Below are 21,542 nucleotides of genomic sequence, written 5' to 3'. Positions count from 1 at the left end.
TCTTCACACACACACACACACATCTTCACATACACACACACACACCTGTAATTCAGAGAAGACATATAATTTTTGGCTCCTCCTCTTATACTCTGATGGAATCGTTGTCTTGGGCAACTACATTATATTCCATTTGTCAGAATGAAAATTGTTTGTTACATAAATAAGATTGCTTTCGAATGAAAATGGCTTGCATCACTGTTTTTGTCTTTCTGTCATCTCACCGTATGTTTGTTTCCTCCGAAATTTTTATCCTCATATTAATTTTTCTTTTTATTTATTAACCATTTATATTCTGAATGTGTATTATTAAGTATATGTTTATTTCTTACTTCCAGCCTGCCTGTCTGTCAGTCTTCCAGTCCAACTGTCTGTCTCTCACTTGGTCTGTTTGTCTCCTGGTTGATTTGTCTGTCTCCCAGAGTTGGTCTGATTGTCTCCCAGCTGGTCTGTCTGTCTGTCTCCTGGCTGGTCTGTCTGTCTGTCACCCAGTCAGTTTCTTTGTCTCCCAGCTGGTTGGTCTCTCCACCAACCAGTCAGTCAATCTCCCAGTCAGTCTGTCTCTGCTGACAGGCCAGTCTGTCTCTCCACTAGCAGATTGGTCTCTCTCCCAGCTGGTCAGTCTCTGTCCTGGCCAGTTGCTCTGTCTCTCCACTAGCAAGTCAGTCTCTCTGCCAGCTGGTTGGTCTCTCTGCCATCTAGTCAGTCTCTCTGCTGGCCAGTCAAGATTTCACCCAGCTGGTCAGCCTCTCTACAAGCTGATCTTTCTCTTGTTCTGACTGATTTTTCCTCTTAATTTTTTTCTTTCACTTTGTCTTCCTTTTTCCTACTCTGTTTCTCACTGTCTTTCACTTTTACTGTCCATCTTTTTCTCTCTCTCTCTATCCTTCTCTCTGCCTGTCTTTCCATCATTTTGTTGATCATCCTTTTTTGTTCTCTCTCTTTGCTTTTTACACCTAACTTCTCATCTGTCTGTCTGTCTGTCTCTCTCTCTCTGTCTCTCACTGTCTGTCTCTGTCTCTCTCTCGCTGTCTCTCTGTCTCTCTCCCTCTCTCTCTCTCTCTCTCTCTCTCTCTCTATATATATATATATATATATATATATATATATATATATATATACATAATTATGGATATATATATATATATATATATATATATATATATATATATATATATATATACATAATTATGGATATATATATATACACACACCTGCCTGTCTACTTTTATGTCTAGATGTTGTATGGCTAAATATCTCTATCTGCCTGTATGTCCATATGCATCATCATTTTATATCATTTCCATTTTCTTCAACATAATCATTGTCTCTCTCTCTCTCTTTCTTTCTCTCCCTCTCTCTCTCTCTCTCTCACACACACACACAACACATCTTCACACACACACACACACATCTTCACATACACACACACACACCTGTAATTCAGAGAAGACATATAATTTTTGGCTCCTCCTCTTATACTCTGATGGAATCGTTGTCTTGGGCAACTACATTATATTCCATTGTCAGAATGAAAATTGTTTGTTACATAAATAAGATTGCTTTCGAATGAAAATGGCTTGCATCACTGTTTTTGTCTTTCTGTCATCTCACCGTATGTTTGTTTCCTCCGAAATTTTTATCCTCATATTAATTTTTCTTTTTATTTATTAACCATTTATATTCTGAATGTGTATTATTAAGTATATGTTTATTTCTTACTTCCAGCCTGCCTGTCTGTCAGTCTTCCAGTCCAACTGTCTGTCTCTCACTTGGTCTGTTTGTCTCCTGGTTGATTTGTCTGTCTCCCAGAGTTGGTCTGATTGTCTCCCAGCTGGTCTGTCTGTCTGTCTCCTGGCTGGTCTGTCTGTCTGTCACCCAGTCAGTTTCTTTGTCTCCCAGCTGGTTGGTCTCTCCACCAACCAGTCAGTCAATCTCCCAGTCAGTCTGTCTCTGCTGACAGGCCAGTCTGTCTCTCCACTAGCAGATTGGTCTCTCTCTCCCAGCTGGTCAGTCTCTGTCCTGGCCAGTTGCTCTGTCTCTCCACTAGCAAGTCAGTCTCTCTGCCAGCTGGTTGGTCTCTCTGCCATCTAGTCAGTCTCTCTGCTGGCCAGTCAAGATTTCACCCAGCTGGTCAGCCTCTCTACAAGCTGATCTTTCTCTTGTTCTGACTGATTTTTCCTCTTAATTTTTTTCTTTCACTTTGTCTTCCTTTTTCCTACTCTGTTTCTCACTGTCTTTCACTTTTACTGTCCATCTTTTTCTCTCTCTCTCTATCCTTCTCTCTGCCTGTCTTTCCATCATTTTGTTGATCATCCTTTTTTGTTCTCTCTCTTTGCTTTTTACACCTAACTTCTCATCTGTCTGTCTGTCTGTCTCTCTCTCTCTGTCTCTCACTGTCTGTCTCTGTCTCTCTCTCGCTGTCTCTCTGTCTCTCTCCCTCTCTCTCTCTCTCTCTCTCTCTCTCTCTATATATATATATATATATATATATATATATTATATATATATATATATATACATAATTATGGATATATATATATATATATATATATATATATATATATATATATATATATATATATACATAATTATGGATATATATATATACACACACCTGCCTGTCTACTTTTATGTCTAGATGTTTGTATGGCTAAATATCTCTATCTGCCTGTATGTCCATATGCATCATCATTTTATATCATTTCCATTTTCTTCAACATAATCATTGTCTCTCTCTCTCTCTTTCTTTCTCTCCCTCTCTCTCTCTCTCTCTCACACACACACACACATATATTTTGTGATTCTTCTCAACCAATGTTTCTGTTTTATAATTAAATCACCCTGGTTTCTATCTATCCTTATCAATTAAAGATTATTTATAATCTCCTCCTCCCACTGCACTTTTTCCCTATCCTTGATAAGATATATATTTTCCCTCTCTATAATCCTACCTTGTCCTGTTGCCAAGGAAACAATATGGTTGAGTGTAAGGTGGAAATCAGATTTTTCAGCTCCCATTAAAATAACAATGTATTTCTATATTATCTGCTGTCAGCTGGCCATAATCATATAATGAGGATTGTTGTTGTTGCTTTTGCATAACCCTATATTAACCTTGATCTTCCAACCATGACTATCCTGTTTTTTGTTCTTTTCTCCTCCAATAATAGTGTATCCCGAACTACATTATTCCATGTTTTCTTTTCTAAGAGGGTAAAGTGTGGATTGAGGAAGATTTGGCTGCTATTTCTAACAGATCCAGTGACTGCTTCGAAACTCTTCCAGTGGTTGTTCATTGTGTGTGTGTGTGTGTGCAACACTCTCAAATGTTGTGATACAGTGGATTTATAAATTTGTATCTCAACCATATAGTCTTGGACATTATTTACGTTATTTACATTTGATGGATATGTGTCTCATATTGTTTCTCATTAACACAACGTTTCGGTTGATAAACCCTCCAGCATTCATCAGGTGTCTCGGGGAAATTTTAAACCTGAGTTCTCATTCCTAAGGTATTTTTCGATGTTGTTGTTGCTATTATTATTATTATTATTCAGGTCACTGCCTGGAATCGAACTCAGAATCTTGGGGTTAGTAGCCCACGCTCTTAACCACTATGCCATATGCCTGTGGTTAAGAGTGCGGGCTACTAACCCCAAGATTCCGAGTTCGATTCCGGGCAGTGACCTGAATAATAATAATAATTATAATAATAACATCGAAAAATACCTTAGGAATGAGAACCCAGGTTCGAAATTTCCCCAAGACACTGGTGAAGGCTGGAGGGTATATCAACCGAAAAGTTGTGTTAACAACAAACAAGATGAGGACAAATATCCATCAAATGTAAATATTGTAAATAATGTACATAGTCTTGGGTTCAGTCCCACTGCATGTCACCTTGAGCAAGTGTCGTTTACTACTACCCCAAACTGATCAAAGCCTTGTGAGATTTAGTAGGTGAAACCTAAAAGAAACATACATGTATGTATATATGCCATTATTCAGTTTACTTCAAGATTTCTTGTCAATAGAGAAAGAACCAGTTTCTAACCTAGATCCAAGGCTCCTTCATTGGAATTCCAACATCAGCAACAGGGTATTTTTGTTTGTTTATTTGTTTGTGTGTTTGTATATATGTATATGTGGAGGCACATGGCCCAGTGGTTAGAGCAGCGGACTTGCAGTCAGGGGATCGCGGGTTCGAATCTCAGACTGGGTGATGTGTGTGTTTATGAGCAAAACACCTAAGCTCCACGTAGCTCTGGCAGAAGGTAATGGCGAACTTCTGCTGACTCTTTCGCCACAACTTTCTCTCACTCTTTCCTCCTGCATCTAGCAGCTCACCTGTGATGGACCAGCGTCCCATCCAGGTGGGGAACCTATATGCCAAGGAAGCCGGGAAACCAGCCCTTAGGAGCCAGGCATGGCTTGAGAAGGAACAAGAAGATGTATGTATGTAGGTATGTGTGTACAGATTTGTATGTGTTATGTATGTATTCTCATACATATAGTTACATATCTGGACATGTTCATATATATTTAAATGATGAACTTCTGGAAAGTTTTCCAGATTTTTACAGTTCCAGTGATGGATTGGATCTGTAGTCTTTGAATTAGTTTTCTCCTTTCTGGTTTTGAGCAGCCTAATTTCTCAAGTTTGGTATTTAAGTAGTATGTTACATATCCCAGGGTCCCAATAATTACAGGTATAAATCCGAACTTGTAATCTGGATAGAGTAATTGCAGATTTCTCAATAGTTCAGCACTAGTGCTCTCTTTTTCACTGATCTTCAGCTTTATGTTAACATCCGCTGGGAAGCTAATTCCACAACTGTACACAGTTTCTCTTCTCTATCTCAAATCATTATATCAGGGCTGTTGCACTTAGATTTTATTGAGTCTTCGCTGGTACATTCCACCAGTATTCCCTTTTGTTATGAGTGGCTATGGCTTCTACCATATTGTGGGTTCTTATTCCTTTGCCCTCGGGATTTCCCTTCCGATGGATTTTGTTATCAAGTGTCCTAGCTACAATGCCATGTCTCATCGGTAGATAATACTGTGATGATATTTTTGGACAACTGCTTATGATGTGGGTGATATCTTCAGCATGAACTCCACAAAGTCTGCATTGGTTGTCACACTTTATGGCTTTTCCTGCATCTCTATCCCTTTTGTGTATCAGGTGCTTGGTTGATATTTCCTATTCCTGGATTGCAAATGCATACCCTTCAAAGTATGTATGTATATATGTATGTATATGTATCCTTGTCTTGCTATCACTTGATGGTTTTAAATGAGTATCCTCATCACACAAACAAGGTTCTTCATTTCCAATCTTCTGTGAAAATCATGTCTGACCATGAGGAAATATTACCCTACTTGGAAACAAGTGAGGGTTGGTGTCAGGAAGAGCATCTAGCCATTGAAATCTAAATCAACAAATTTTACCAGACCCATGCAAGCTCAGAAGATTGTAGGCTAAATGATGGTGTTGATGTTAAACTAAATTAGCTACTGTCAATAGTTGTAATTGCTTATGAATGCTCACAATATTAATTACTTTGCACTTTTATGTACCTTAACGATCAAAATATACTGCCAAGCAGATTTTACCACCTGGTTTAGCATCATTACATTGTTTGTGGATGCCTTTATCAAAGTTTACTCTGTTGCTAACATAGGTAAGCTAGCATATTAAACTGAGCACTTGATTAAATCTAGCACTAATCCAAAACACAAAAAAGAAAATAGTACCTAGAAAGCATTTGAAAGGCTTTCACACAGTTTCCATCTACCAAATGTCACTCTCAGGCAGAGCTGATATTATGGTATGAGAACTTGCCTGAAATGTCATTTGGGGTGATTGAATCTCAACTGATATCTGTTAACCATATAATGATGCTTGTGCACATTGATTGTATGGAATGTAGTTTTGCAGCCAAGATAAGTTGCTTCTCTTTTCTAACTGGAAGAAATGCAAGAATAGTATCGGAAATCGGGATATTATAGTTTTGAGGCAGATCAATTGGACAATTTTTCAGGAAGAAGAGATTCTATAAAAAATTCATGGGCATATTGTTGTTTAGCTGTAAGTCAGCCTTGACTGAAGTGATATATAATCAATGTTATTTTAACCATGACCATCCCATCCTAGAGTTTTGCAGGATCACATTATCGAGTATATCCTTTTTTTTCTTCTTCAAGACAGTAGTGTGTAATAGAAGGGAAATTCAAGTGTTATCTCTAGGAAGTTGAAAACCACACGAGTAGGTTTTGTTGGAGTGTGGCATTAAGCCAGTAACCTGAAGAGAGTAAATAGAGATTTGTTTTGTAGCAGTAGCTTAGTCTGAAATCAGATTGATGGTAATTGTGACAGTTAGTATTTTGTTGTTTAATTAAAGGTCAGCTCTAATTGGACAGAAGTATGATGTAAGGCAGTCACAGGCAACCTACAACCTATGACGCTTTCTGAATGGCACTCTTAAATGAAAAATTATTCAAACTCTTTTAGTAGTGTGGTCCGCCTGATGATCCATGTCTCATGGAACCTACTTCTTGCAAAAGGTTCCTTCCTTCTCAAGCCATGTCTGGCTCATAAGGGCCGGTTTTCCAGTTTCCTTGGCATATGGGTTCCCCACAGGTGAGCTGCAAGATGCAGGAGGAAAGAGTGAGAGAAATTTGTGGTGAAAGAGTCAGCAGAAGTTCGCCATTACCTTCTGCCAGAGCTGCATGGAGCTTAGGTGTTTTGCTCATAAACACACACACTGCCCGGTCTGAGATTCAAACCTGCGATCCCTCGACTGCGAGTCCGCTGCTTTAACCACTAGGCTATGTACCTCCACTTGCAAAAGGTTGCTCATGCCTGGTCTAAGGCATTCTAGACCTGCCTATTCTATCTAATTATTTTATTTTTGTATATAACTAAAACTACATTATTTAACATGTCCTTCCAGTTTTAAGTTGGTGGGGAATAATCATAGGATATTTTAACAGCTATTTGTAGCATAGCAAGTAATCACAAAGAAGTCACATCCACTTTTTTTGTGTGAATAATGGAAGTTATTTCTTGGATGTAATCCAGAAACTGTGCATGCATCTTAAAGGGTGAGTGCTTCCAGTAATTATACCGAAACCACTCACTCTTGTTTTCAGGCGTGTTCATCTGTGCATTAGAGTTACATCCTTGTGTAATATTCCAATACAGTGTGAAGTAGTTTTTGATAAGTAGATCAATATTATTTCTCTGCTTATTTGTTTATATGCCCCATCTCCCTATCTATTTATCATATGTACATGCACACATGCATATTAACACAGGGGCCATAACTAAAATGCCAAAACTTTATTTGCTTGTGTAATTTCCATATCTCCTTCAACAGATTCCCTTCTGTATTTAACTCCGTGAGCTGATTGTACAGATCTCTCTTTAATTATTTCATCAGTTCATTTTCTTCTTGCCATGTGTCTGTTATAGCAGAATGACTCTGCAATAACAATATCAATTAGGAACTCCTCTAAACTTTTCTATAGTTCATTTCAGCAGCATATCTCTACCCACAAACTCCCTTCTCATATTAGAGCATATCAAAAATAATAATAAAAAATATCCCCGAAGGAATAGATGCTATCTACAGGAAAGAATTGCAAAATGGATTAATGAAGCTGAGCAAACTGGTTCGAGACCTAGGGGTAAGCAAACAATGAGATGATTGGATAATATCCATAGTTTTATTGGTTGTGCTTAAGAATCCAAATAGAAAGTCTTGAGAAAGTGCCTGAGGTCTCTGCTTCCACAACCCTACCGTGAATAGTGGGCAGAGAAGATGGATGGATTGATTGATCTTCTCTGTACTGTGCTTATAGGCGTTGTTCATCATGGACTGCCATCCCCTCCTGTCCCCCCACACAGCTTAGTAAGATTTTGTGTTCAGTCTTTCTGTAACCAGATGGTAAGGCCTTCAAGTATTTTCTCTCTGTCATTCCCTTCCTTCTATTTTTTAGTTTTCCAGTTGTCAAGTGTTCATGCCGGTGGCACGTAAAAGGCACCATTCGAGCGTGATCGTTACCAGTGTTGCCTTACTGGCACTTGTGCCCCGTGCTAGTGGGGGTGCTAAGAGCACCATCCGAGCATGATTGTTGCCAGAGCGGCTAACTTGCTTCCGTGCTGGTGGCATGTAAAAGGCACCATTCGAGCGTGATCATTACTAGAGTCGCCTTACTGGCACTTGTGCTGGTGACATGTGATAAAACATTCGAGCAAGGTCGTTTCCAGTACCGCCTGATTGGTTCCTGTGCCAGTGGCACGTAAAAGCACACTCTTGGAGTGGTTGGCATTAGGAAGGGCATCCAGCTGTAGAAACTCTGCCAGATCAAGATTGGAGTCTGGTACAGCCATCTGGTTTGCCAGTCCTCAGTCAAATTGTCCAACCCATGCTAGCATAGAAAGCAGACGTTAAATGATGATGATGATCTTAAGCATCCATATAAAGAATCACTTCTTTTTATCATTGATAAGCTTTTGCAAGTGTCTGTTGGTGTTCCAAGTTTCACAGCCAAAGGTAATGGTGATTTCTGTGCATGCCCCTAGGTCTCTTCCTCACTCTTATTGATAGATGTTTATTGTTATCTCACTGAAAACAGCATTGGCCTATCCACTCCTTGACTAATGTACTTTTAAATTTTTATCTTGTAACATGTCAGAAAGAATCACTGTAGTGAATTACTCAGAATTGCCATCTGTATTAAAAAGCAATATATATGTCAGAATTAACCTATTAATGCAGCGAACATTAAAAATCTGATTACAAATGCAAATGAATTTTAGTTTTAAATGTTTTAAAAGAATGTTCACAAGCAGGATCATGAAGAATTTAAAGTATTTTACAAATGCTAGCTAGATTCAATCAACTATTTCTGTGTTGTTGATAATAAAGAAGATGGTGATGATAATGTTGTTGGATATTTATAAATTTTGTTTATAACAGAGTTAGTCAAACTTTTAATCCAAATGTGATTTGTAAGGACTATTTACTTGTGTACTAGGGTAAGTGATGAATAAGGGTATATATATATATATATTTCCACTTTTTCTCGTCTTTTTACCTTTCTTCTTTCTTTTACTTTCACTTTTGTCGCCACCATTTACACCTACATCAACATTGATAACATGTGACCACGTGTGTATCGTTGGCGATTTTCTTTCTCCATCTTCCTCTCTTTGGACCTTTCCTTTTTCTGTTTCTGACGAAGAGCTCTGCTCAAAAAACGTTAAATCCTCCTTCTTTCTTTCCTTTCCTGAGCATCCAATAACACTATACTTGTTCCACGTTCTCGCGTTTTCTCTTTGTTCATGTTTGGATCAACTATATATATATATATATATATATATATATATATAAATATGTATGTATATACACATGTATATACCAATACACACACACACACACATATATATATATATATGTATGTATATACACATGTATATACCAATACACACACACACATATATATATATATATATATATATATATATACCTTTATTGATAGAAGGTCGCTAAGAAACAATTTAAAATATTTCAAAGATTCTAGGCCTAGTCACAAAGCATTTAGTTTCTCTTGATATTTATAACATCTATAAATGATTCATCTGAGTGGGAGTGAAAAACAAGAGTAAAAATTTACTGGATGGCTGGCTGGTTGGTTTGTTGGTTGATTAGCAGGATGTTGGAGAGCAATTGAATCAAAGGGTAAGCCAAAAAAATAACTTGTAGCACAGTAATTAAATCAGGCATAATTAAATTAACGTTACTGATTAGATGAAGTTATGATATGGTGACTGTTGTATGATAGATAGACATATCCAACTAAAAACAAGAAGGAAAAAAAATCTGATCATTTTGATGTAGAAACGGAATAATAAAATTTATGATGGTTATTATGCTATTTTGTTTCATTTGACTAATATTACTGCTTTTGATATTTGAATAAAGTGGTTTTACTTTTGAGATATTAGGTGATATATCTTGGATTATCTGTTTGCCAGAAAGTAAAGCAGGTATAGCGGTAGTAAGCTCTGAAAATATAATTTTCCATTAGATCAGCAAATGTTAAGCTGTATTCAGACTGACTGGAGATTATATAGGCGCTGGATGTTATGGATTCACCAGGTGCTTTGACATCTGATCGTTTCTTAGGTACTTCATTCTTGTGTTTGAAGTAAACAACTGTGTGATTTGTATAATTATTCAGCCTGTCATAATGATGATGATGGTGGTGGTGGTGGAGGCGGTGGTGGCGGTGGCGGTCCTTTCAATTTAGGCACAAGGCATGAAATTTTTAGGGGAAGGGACTAATTGATTACATTGACCCCCAGTCTTCAACTGGTACTTATTTCACGACCCCGAAGGATGAACAGTAAAGTTGACCTCGGTGGAATTTGAACTCAAAAGGCAAAGATAGATGAAATACCACCAAGCATTTTGCCCAGCATGCTAACGATTCTGTTAGCTCACTGCCTTAATAATAATAATAATAATAATAATGATGATGATTATAATTATTATAAAAATAATGTTAATAACAGTAATACAGCGAAATTATAAATTTTATACAAACACACATACAAACATGCACGTATATTATGTATGTATATATGCATATATGTATATATGTGTGTGTGTATGTGTGTATGTATATACAAATATTTATAAACTGGCTTAGCTGTGTAGCGAGAAACTTGCTTGCCAACCACATGGTTCCAGTTCAGTCCCACTGCAGGGCACCTTGGGCAAGTGTCTTCTTCTAAAGCCTTGAGTGGATTTGGTAAATGGAAACTGAAGGAATCTTGTCATCATCATCGTTCAACATCTGCTTTTCATGGTGACATGAGTTGGATGGTTTGACAGAGGACTGGCAGGCAAGCCAGAAGGTTGTACCAGGCTCCAATCTTATCTGGCAAGGTTTGTACAGCTGGATGCCCTTCCTAGTGCTAACTACTCCTAGAGGGTGGCAGGTGCATGAAGGCCAGTCAGATGGTACCAGCATGGGAGCCAGTTAGGTGGCACTGGCAATGACCATGCTTGAATGATGCTTTTTATGTGCCACCGGCATGGGACAAGTCAGGTGACACAGGCATCAACCACACTCGAATGGGGCTTTTTATATGCCACTGTTACAGATGCCAGTCAGCTGGAACTGGCATTGACCATGACAATGATTTCACTTGACTCAACAGGTCTTCTCAAGCACAGCTTATTGCCCAATGATTGAACGATAGTCTTAAATGGGCCAGTTATGCTATGTAGGCATAGGTCACGGTTACAGTCTCACTTGGCTTGGCAGGTCTTCTCAAGCACAGCATATCTCCTAAGGTATCGGTCGCTTGTCATCACCTCCATGAGACCCAAAGTTTGGAGGTCATGCTTCACCACCTGATCCCAGGTCTTCCTGGGTCTATCTCTTATGCAGGTTCCCACCACTGTTAGAGTGTGACACTATTCCATATGCAACATGTGACCATACCAGCTCTGTCGTCTCTCTTGTACACCACATCTGATGCTTCTTATGTCCAACTTTTCTCTCAGGGTCCTTACACTGTCATGTATATATATTTATATCTGTGTGTATATCTTTGTGTCTGTGTTTGTTCTCCATCATTGCTCGACATCTGTAGTTGATGTATGTCCATACCTGTATCTTAGTGGTTTAGCAAAAGCAACTAATAGAATAAGCACCAGGCTTAAAAAACGGAATAAAAGAGTCAATTCATTCAACTAAAAATTCTTTGAGGCTGTACCCCAGCCATGGCCACAGTGAAGAGAATGACACAAGTAAAAAGTAAAAGATAGATATGTATATAATATGTGTGGGTATATATGTATATAAAATGTACTGTTCCATGATGGTAAGATCAACAAAAACAAAATTACTCCATCTGGTGAGAGATAAATAGAAAACCATGTCAAATCAGACTGGAGTCTGATGCAGCTTACCAGCCCTGGTCAAACTGTCCAACCCATGCCAGCATGGACAACAGATGTTAAATGATGATGATAATATGCGTGCATCATCATCATCATCATCATCATCGTTTAACGTCCGCTTTCCGCGCTAGCACGGGTTGGACGGTTCGACCGGGTCTGGGAAGCCAGGGGCCGCTCCAGGCTCCAGTCTGAATCTGGCAGAGTTTCTACGGCTGGATGCCCTTCCTAACGCCAACCACTCCATGAATGGATTGGGTGCTTTTTACGTGCCACCTGCACAGGGGCCGGAGGGTCCGGCATCGTCACGATCGGTTCGAGCATTTTAACGTGTCAGCGGCACGGGGGCAACGAGGTCCGGGGTACTTTGGGGATCGGGGTACTTTGGGGATCTGGGGTACTTAGAATGGGTAGGGGGTATGTGGAATTGCTGCAGAAAGCAGCCCGGGTCTTTGTAGTCACAGCATATCTCCAGAGATCTCGGTCCTTCGCCATTGCCTCAGTGAGGCCCAATGCTCTGAGGTCATGCTTGACCACCTCATCCCATGTCTTCCTGGGTCTACCTCTCCCCCTGATACCTTCAACTGTTTGGGAGTGGCACTTCTTCACACATCTCTCTTCATCCATCCGCAGCACATGACCATACCATCGCAAGCGTCGCTCTTGCACACCACATCTGATGCTTCTTATATCCAGCATTTCTCTCAGGATACTTACACTCTGTTTTGCGTGCACACTGACACTACACATCCAGCGGATCATGCTAGCTTCATTTCTTTCAAGTCTACGCATGTCTTCTGCAGTCACAGCCCATGTTTCATTACCGTGAAGCATGGCAGTTCGCACACATGCATCATACAATCTACCTTTTGCTCTGAGGGAGAGACCTTTTGTTGCCAGTAGGGGTAGGAGCTTTCTGAACTTTGCCCAGGCTATTCGTATTCTAGTGGTGATACTCTCTGTGCATCCACCTCCGCTACTAACTTGGTCACCCAGGTAGCGGAAACTATCAACTACTTCTAGTTTCTCTCCCTGGAGTGTGATGGAATCTGTTTTCTGAGTGTCTGTTGTGTCTATTGTCCCTGTGCATCTGCCGCACATGAAAGCTATCTTATCTGTTAATTTCCCTTTAATGTTGCTGCACCTCTTATGTGTCCATAACTTACATTGGGTGCATCTTATGGAGTTTCTACCTGTACCTTTCCTACAGGTTGAGCAGGGCCACCTACCCGAGGGGATGTGTGCTGAGTACCTCTTGCTGCTTACTAATACTTTGGTCTTTGCTACATTTATTCTAAGGCCCTTTGATTCCAACCCTTGCTTCCACACCCGAAATTTCTCTTCTAGTTCCGGTAGTGATTCTGCTATGAGAGCTAGGTCATCAGCATAGAGGAGCTCCCAGGGGCATCCCGTTTTGAATTCCTCTGTTATTGCCTGAAGGACTATGATGAATAAAAGGGGACTGAGGGCTGAGCCCTGGTGCACACCTACTTCTACCCGGAATTCTTCACTATATTCGTTGCCAATCCTAACCTTGCTGACAGCCTCTCTGTATAGAGCCTGTACAGCCCTTATTAGCCATTCTTCAATCTCCAGTTTCCGCATCGACCACCAGATAAGGGAACGGGAAACCCTGTCAAAGGCTTTCTCCAAGTCTACAAAAGCTATGTAGAGGGGTTTATCTTTAGCTAGGTACTTCTCCTGCAGTTGTCGGACCAGGAATATAGCATCAGTGGTGCTTCTACCTGGTACAAAACCGAACTGCATTTCATCTAAACAAATTCTCTCCCTAATGAGATTGGTTATGACCTTCTCTGAGACCTTCATCACCTGGTCCAACAGTTTGATACCTCTGTAGTTATTTCTATCTAGAGCATCACCCTTACCCTTGTAGCAGTTGACTATGGTGCTGCTGCACCAGTCATTGGGTATGACTCCATTGTGAACTACCTGGTTTACAATGCGGGTGACTATGGCATAGCCCACATAGCCAGCTGTTTTAAGCATCTCAGCAGTGATTCCTGATAGGCCAGGGGCTTTGCCTGGTTTCATATCCTTAATTGCCTTATCTACAAGGGAGCTGTCTATTCGGGTAGCTGGTCCCTCTACTGGGTCGACATTTGGCAGGCTCTCCTCCTCCCATTCATTCTCCTCATTCAGCAGTCTTTCATAATGGCTTCTCCAAGCCTCTTTCTTTTCACTAGTAGTAAAAGCAAGTGCCCCATCATCCATGCGGACACATTTCTCTCCTATAACATCGCTATTTTCTCTGACACACTGTCTGGCAATCCGAAATACTTCAGCTCTTTGATCCTCGCGACGCTGGACATTGGCAAACTTCTTCTTTTCTGCTACATCTTTGGCAATGTATACCTGCCGCCCAGCCTCCCTTTTGGCTATCTGGTACAGTTCCCTGCTGCCCCCATCCTTCCAGGCTTTCCAGGCCCGTCTCTTTTCACAGATGGCTTATCTACTGCACTATTCCACCACCACGTAATTCTAGGTCTGGAAGGGACTTTGCACCATCCACAGACTTGGTCTGTGGCACTCAACAAGCTGTCCCGTAGGAATTCCCAGCTACCTTCTATGTCTGACGTCTGAAGCTCCTCCTCCCTCTCATCAAATTTCTTGATGAGTATGTCCCTAAATTTCTGACCATGCGAAGGGTTCTTTAGCCTCCAAATCCTTCTTTTCTGGATTGGTTTGTTTCTTGGAGTCCTTCTGGCCTCAAGCTTAAAGTCACTGATGATTAGTCTATGCTGAGGGATACATTCTTCACCCGGGAGGGTCTTTGTATTCAAGAGCAACCCTGCATCCCGTTGTCTGGTGAGGATGAAGTCTATTTGGCTAGCGGAGTCTCCTGACTGATAAGTTATAAGGTGGCAGACTGGCTTCTTGAAGTTAGTGTTGCAGATTGAAAGGTTACATGCATCACAGAATTCCAGCAGTCTAGTTCCCTCATCATTTCTGGTGCCAATACCATAGCCACTATGTACCCCAGTGAAGATACCCGATTCCCGCCCAACATGCCCATTAAAATCTCCACCTACAAAGATGAGGTCCTTGTTACTAGTCTTTGAAGTAGCCTGCAGAAGGGTATCATAAAAGTTGTCCTTCTGATCATTTGGTAGTCCTGCTTGTGGGGCATAGGCTGAGATAATCATAGCTGTGCCACTCTGTAGGACCAACCTGAGCTTAAGCACTCTATCACAAACCCTGACAACCTCTATGACCTTATCCACCCATTCCTCCGCAAGGAGAATGCCTACACCCCCTACACCTTCCGCGTTACCTTGCCAGTAGAGTTTGTACCTAAGTGCCTTGCCCGTGAGGACCCTAGCCGAAGCATCTCTCCATCTTACCTCTTGTATGCAGCATACATCAACCTGTCTTCATTTAACTCCAAGAAAGTTAGAGGTTGTGAATCTAACCCACTAAGGGATAATATCTATCCAATATACTGCTGGTAGAATACCCAATTATTAATACACAAGTGTTTTTTATTGCATTACAATTACATTACTTAGTGTACTAAATGGATGAAGGTAAAGAGATATTTTACCATTAATTTATATAGCAATAAGAAAATGGAGGGGATCAATAGGTGGTTCATCAACTTTTAGACATTATATTATGTTAACTTATTTATTTAGTTGATGAACCACCTATTGACCCCCTCCATTTTCTTATTGCTATATATATATATATATATATATATATATATATATATATATGTGTCGGTTGAGGGATTGTATCTTGCAAGTTACTTGGTGACCTTGCTGTGACTCAACCAGTGCCATCATCTTACTGATACCACCTCTCTATCAACAACACTGCTCTGTCAGTACTGTAACCTTGCTTATATCATCATTCACAGCCTGCTCACCACTAATCATTTTTATCAAATTCTTCTATAATACTAGGTGTAGTGCCTTAGGAATGATTGAAAAAGATTCAAACTAATATATAATAAAAAAAAAACACCAGGATTTTCAAACAAACTCACTGTATAGAAAATATCAAGAGTGGGTGCTGCACACATTATATGAAAGACTTTCATTTCAATCGGCAGGCACAGAACACTGCACATACCCAAGGCACATGGAGTTATACTCAGTGAAAGCACACAATTGAAATAACACTATTGAAATAATACTAATAAAACTACTACTACTACTGAGAGAGAGCAGTGCATGCCATTAAAGTGACACTGGGGTAAAATATACAAAGCCTAGTATACCCATCATGACTACCCATCTGGTAAGAGTACACCAGGCACATGCATCACAACCATATGTGTGCGACATGGTGATCTCATATCAAGATAAACAGCACATGACCTTGCAGGTAGGGCCCAGTTAGAATTTTCTTCTGGTCGAGTAGCCCATCCCACTCCAAAGGTCCCTGAATAAGGATTGTTCAAAGATGTTGAACAAACCACCCATGTTTCCAAAGGTGAATTATCCAAACCTCTAAGAATTCCTTTCAACATACGGCTATGATGCTCCCCCACTACTTCTGCTCGTGATCAGAGATGCACATATCGTCGGCCACTAAGGGACATGGTCAACTGGTTATGGTCAAACAACTGACAAGCAAATCTGTGGTATTGAGCAGAATATTTGCTGTAGCCCATCTTTTATACCAAGACAAAACAATGTACATGATAACATTTCCAATCAGTTAAGATCAGAAGTCATGAGAGCCACTGCCTGGTACTACATCAGGGCATTTATTATTATTATTATTATTATTATTATTATTATTCTTCTTATTATTATTATTATTATTATTATTATTATTATGATGATGATAATAATTATATGAATAGTGATAACAAAAATAATAATTGCAGAAAAAATAGAAAATCTAGAATCTTTGCTTGATGCAAAATTTTTCTTTCTTTCTTTGTTATTCAAGTCACTGTAAAAGAAAAGAGGGAAAAGAAAGACAGAGAGAAAGGAAACGCCAAAGAAAATGAGCCAAACCCATCAATGGTTGAACTGGCTTTAAAGTTTTAGTTGTGTAAGCTATTACTGTCACTATAGCTTTCTAAATGAAAGATAGTATTAGTAATGGTTGACAGCTGAATTGATATTATTGCACTGTTCTGTTGAAGATACTTTCTGAATCTATATATATTTTTACTTGACAACAAATTACGTGAGATTTACTTGTATTGGTCACTTTAATCCTTTGTCTAAGCTCTCTAATTCAGTTAATTTCATCTCAACAACTGTCACTACATATGTTATATTGAAGCACTGCTTTTAAAATGCTTTCCAAAGAACTGATTGATATTATGCTTTTAATTCATTTTAAGATGTTTTATATATCATCACCATCATCATCAACATTTAAACATTTGACATCTGTTTCCCTTGGTGGCTTAGGTAGAATGGTTTGACAGGATCTGCTGAGCCACAAAGATGTGTCATGCTGCAATGTCAACCTTGGAATGTTTTCAATGACTGGATACCTTCCCTAAGGTCAAATCACTTTACAGTGTATTGGGTGCTTCTTTTATTTTGTGACACTGGCACTAGTAGGCTGCCACACACACACATGTAGTGAAAGCACATGACTCAGTGGTTAGAGTGTCAAGCTCACAATCATGAGGTAGTGAGTTCAATTCCTGTGCTGGGCTATATGTTGTGTTCTTGAGTAAGACACTTTAATTTATATTGCTCCTGTTCACACATCTGTAGAAATGAGTTGTAACATCACTGGTGCCAAGCTGTAATGACCTTTACCTTTCTCTTGGATAACATCAGTCGCATGGTGAGGGGAGGTTGATATGCATGGGTGACTGCTGGTCTTCTGTAAACAACCTTGCCTGGACTTATGCCTCAGAGGTGAACTTTTTAGGTGCAATCCCATGCTCATTCATGACTAAAGGAGATCTTACCATTTATACACACACACACACACACACACACACACACATATATATATTAGTATAATTGGGGTGAAAACCTCATAACCTGCATATAAAAGCTCTTATGTCATTATTTGGCCCCCGCATGATATCCTACAATGGAGTATATTCCGGGGCTAGATACACATGTGGAACTCCTCTTCACACAAGATTAATTCAAGGATGAAGGATAACTGGCTTTAAAAGTAAATCACAACATTTGTTTCCACACAACTTTTAAAGAATGGAGTTGGGGTTAGGGGATCAACAACTGAGTAAGTATTAAGTGAGGTTAAAGAAAGCATTAGCTTGAGTTTCTTTCTATTTTGGTTATTAGAAATTTGGATCATGTCAGATGTAGGTCAACTATGGTTCCCCATATGAGTGTAGCATGCACGACCCCCCACCCACATATATTTCCCTACACACCACACACACACACACACACAGACTTGGTTGTGAGGTTAAGAAGTCTGCTATGCTATCACATGGTTTTAGGATGAGTTCCACTATGTGCCACTTTGAGCAAGTGTTTTCTGCTATAGCCTCAAAGCCACTAAAGCCTTGTGAATGAATATAGGAGATGAAAACTGAAAAGAAGTCCTGAACATTGCTTTGCTTCTATTATATCCCTGTCAAGCCCTCATCACCTTTCATGTTCCTTGGACCCATCACTCTTGTAACTACACTACTGTTCAACTGCTATAATTAAATGAGATCAGACAAGAGCAAAACCACACATATTACATGTCCTTTTGTTGTACCAGTTATCCCTCTCCTTGGAGCCACTTGCTTTTGGCATTTATCACCCTATTCTCAATATTATCTCTTCCCATCATTTCTATTTAACAAAGAGAAGACTTTGTCTTCCTATCTGTTGGATACTGTCAGTCTCCAGCCCATGCCTGTGTGAAAGATAGATGTAAAATGATAATGATGATGTATATATAAATAATTACAGATACAGACACATATATGTAAACATTTTTATTTGAAATAGTCAGTTATAATATTAACACTACACTGCACTATTGGGGTTCAATCCTCAGGTATGGCATCTTTGGCAAATGTCATTTTCTGTTACCTCGGATTGGTTCATATCATATAAGTGAACTTCAGAAGATGGAAACTGTATAGAAGCCCATTGGATGGATTGTACTTGTAAGTCAATGATATAGACACATTGTGTCACAATGCTTCTACCTGAAAATTACATCAAGGGAGCACATGTCTGTGAAATGCTCAGTCACTTGCACATAAATTCAAGAGTTCACATGTTCAACTGAATCCTCCCTGTTGATGAACCCGTGTATGCATGCATGTGTGCATGTATGTATGGATGGGTGGTTTTTCTTTGAGTTTTATCTATGTTCTTGAGTTAGTACAAGCTGGTTGTTAACAAAGCGACAGGATGTTTTGAGTTAAGAGAGTTCTTGGTGTTTTTTAATATGTGGTTGAGATGGTGCATTGCTTGAATTATCACGTATGTATGCATGCCAGAACTGAAACATTGGAACAGTCTCCAGCCCATGCCAGTGTGAAAGATAGATATAAAATGATAATGATGACATATATATATATATATATATATATATATTAATAATTATAGACACAGACACGTATATGTAAACATTTTTATTTGAAATAGTGAAAAGCACAAACTGAAATTCTACATAACTATTTTATCTATTCTCTATTTATAGAAATGCATGCTTAAAATATTTCCTGTAGTTTATATTATTTGTATTTATAGGCTAAAATACATAAATTCCATTTTTTCAAAATACCTTTTAACCTTTTGTACAAAGTGCACTAAAATATTTTTAGTTGCTTTAAAGTACACCATGAATGACAAAGGATACATTAAAGGGACCCACTGATCTAGATAGCTAGACATACATAAGTTTATTTAGTGAATATTTAGTGCACAGTGCTCAGGTTGTCTCTCACAACTAGATGACTGAACAGTGATGTAACTTGTATCAACTTTATTTAGATTGAAGTAAGATCCTGGTAAGTTATATATACAATGCCAACTATTTTATCTACTCACTCATTACTCTTAATACACAGGTACACACATAACCAAACACACACACACATTTGTCTATGATGATCTTTCATACAGTTTCTGCCAGCCAATTCCATTCATAGGGAATTGATCAGACTGAGGCTATAGTAGAATATGATTGCTCATGGCGCCATGCAGTGTGATAGAACTTGAAATCATGTGCTTATAAAGCAAACTTTCAGTCCACTCGACCTGATGTGTCTGACTAGCTGTCTCTCCCACTCTGTGTGTGTGTGTGTGTGTGTGTGTGTGTATATATATATATATATATATATATTATATATAATGAGTGAGTGGGAGAAGAATGGAGGGAGATAAGCTTTCACTTATCTAGTAGAATTGAACCAAATACAATGTGAAGCTATTTTGACTTAATACTGATTACGTTCATCAATAATTCCAATTTATATTGACTTTTGTGTTACCTGTATAACCAGTTGTAGTAACAAGCAAGCAAAAGAAAAACCAATACAAAAAAAAACAACAAACAACATAACATGAAGCACTGATGTAAAAATTCTCCATTGCCTTTACCTTCTGTTTACAGTCACAAATTACCTTAATTAATAGTTCATTAATAAATTAAACATATAATATACTGGTCATGAATAGTTGCCAGTAAACTAGCTTCGTTAGTTATTGTTGCTTTCTAATGAATAATGTTCAGTTGATCTCAAAACTTCTGTGATCATGACCTTTATGTCTAACAAGCAATTGAACTCTTAATTGATTTGTAATTGTTTTATCAGAAATAGGAGTGCAATTGTTCAATATTCATCTTTCTATATACACCCTCTCAGTTTTTGTTCTGCTTGTTTCATTGTGGATTTCTATTGATTTACTTCCATAATTCTCTTGATAGGATGGAGGGGTGAGTTTGTACATACAAAAAAAGAAAGAAAAAACTTCTCAGTCGATCTCAGCTTGAATGATTGAATGACTAAACATTGTTAAAATGACATCATAATGATTGGAAGGTTTGGGTTTGTGGCCAAGAAATTTTTTTTTACCAATGAAGCCACTGCTAATCCTTTAATGAGCAAATACAATGTGCATTAGAGCACTAATCCTGTATATTTATATTCTAGACTTTGAACATACAGGGGGAAAAAAATCAGCCCACTTGATGAGTAAGCTGTGTAAACACTGATTTATGAGTGTATATGAGAAGTTACATGTGGTTAATTGATTTGCTAGAAATCTTAACCGGCTCTCCCTCAAAATCAAACACCCCATATTAAAAAAATTCGAAATTTTGGGGGAGGGGGCTAGTTAATTAGATCGACCCTAGGACGCAACTGGTACTTAATTTATTGACCTTGAAAGAATGAAAGGCAAAGTCGACCTCGGTGGAATTTGAACTAAGAATGTAAAGACAGATGAAATATAGGCATATCTAATATGCCTATGTGTTTCTTATGTCATTAAATATGTTAGTGTTTGTTGTTGTTTTGTAACAATCTGGTGCAGATTGCATAAATCTATGATCAAAGGCATTCCAGCCATGACCATTCTGTCTTTTTAGGGATATCAACAACTACATGTATCCTCCATTTTTTGTTAA

The 21,542-nt window shown here is 38.8% G+C and overlaps 1 protein-coding gene across 12 annotated transcripts in view; it reads left to right on the top strand.

Moving 5' to 3' along the window:
* The window catches only part of LOC115219086, a 295,969-nt gene that overhangs the window by 161,573 nt on the left and 112,854 nt on the right, over positions 1 to 21,542 (top strand). Inside the window, exon 1 of one of the 12 annotated variants that reach the window (XM_036505986.1) lies at positions 19,897 to 19,920. The exons of the other annotated variants lie outside the window; for them this stretch is intronic. The gene's annotated coding sequence lies outside the window, so the exon portion shown is untranslated. Of the gene's footprint in view, positions 1 to 19,896; positions 19,921 to 21,542 lie in introns of those variants that run through there. 12 annotated transcript variants of the gene reach the window in all.

This window comes from Octopus sinensis, linkage group LG1, assembly GCF_006345805.1.
Source record: "Octopus sinensis linkage group LG1, ASM634580v1, whole genome shotgun sequence".
In the NCBI taxonomy this organism is placed as follows: Eukaryota; Metazoa; Mollusca; class Cephalopoda; order Octopoda; family Octopodidae; genus Octopus; species Octopus sinensis.
Note: the sequence above shows the minus strand (reverse complement) of the source record. Positions and strands in the feature narration are given on the sequence as shown.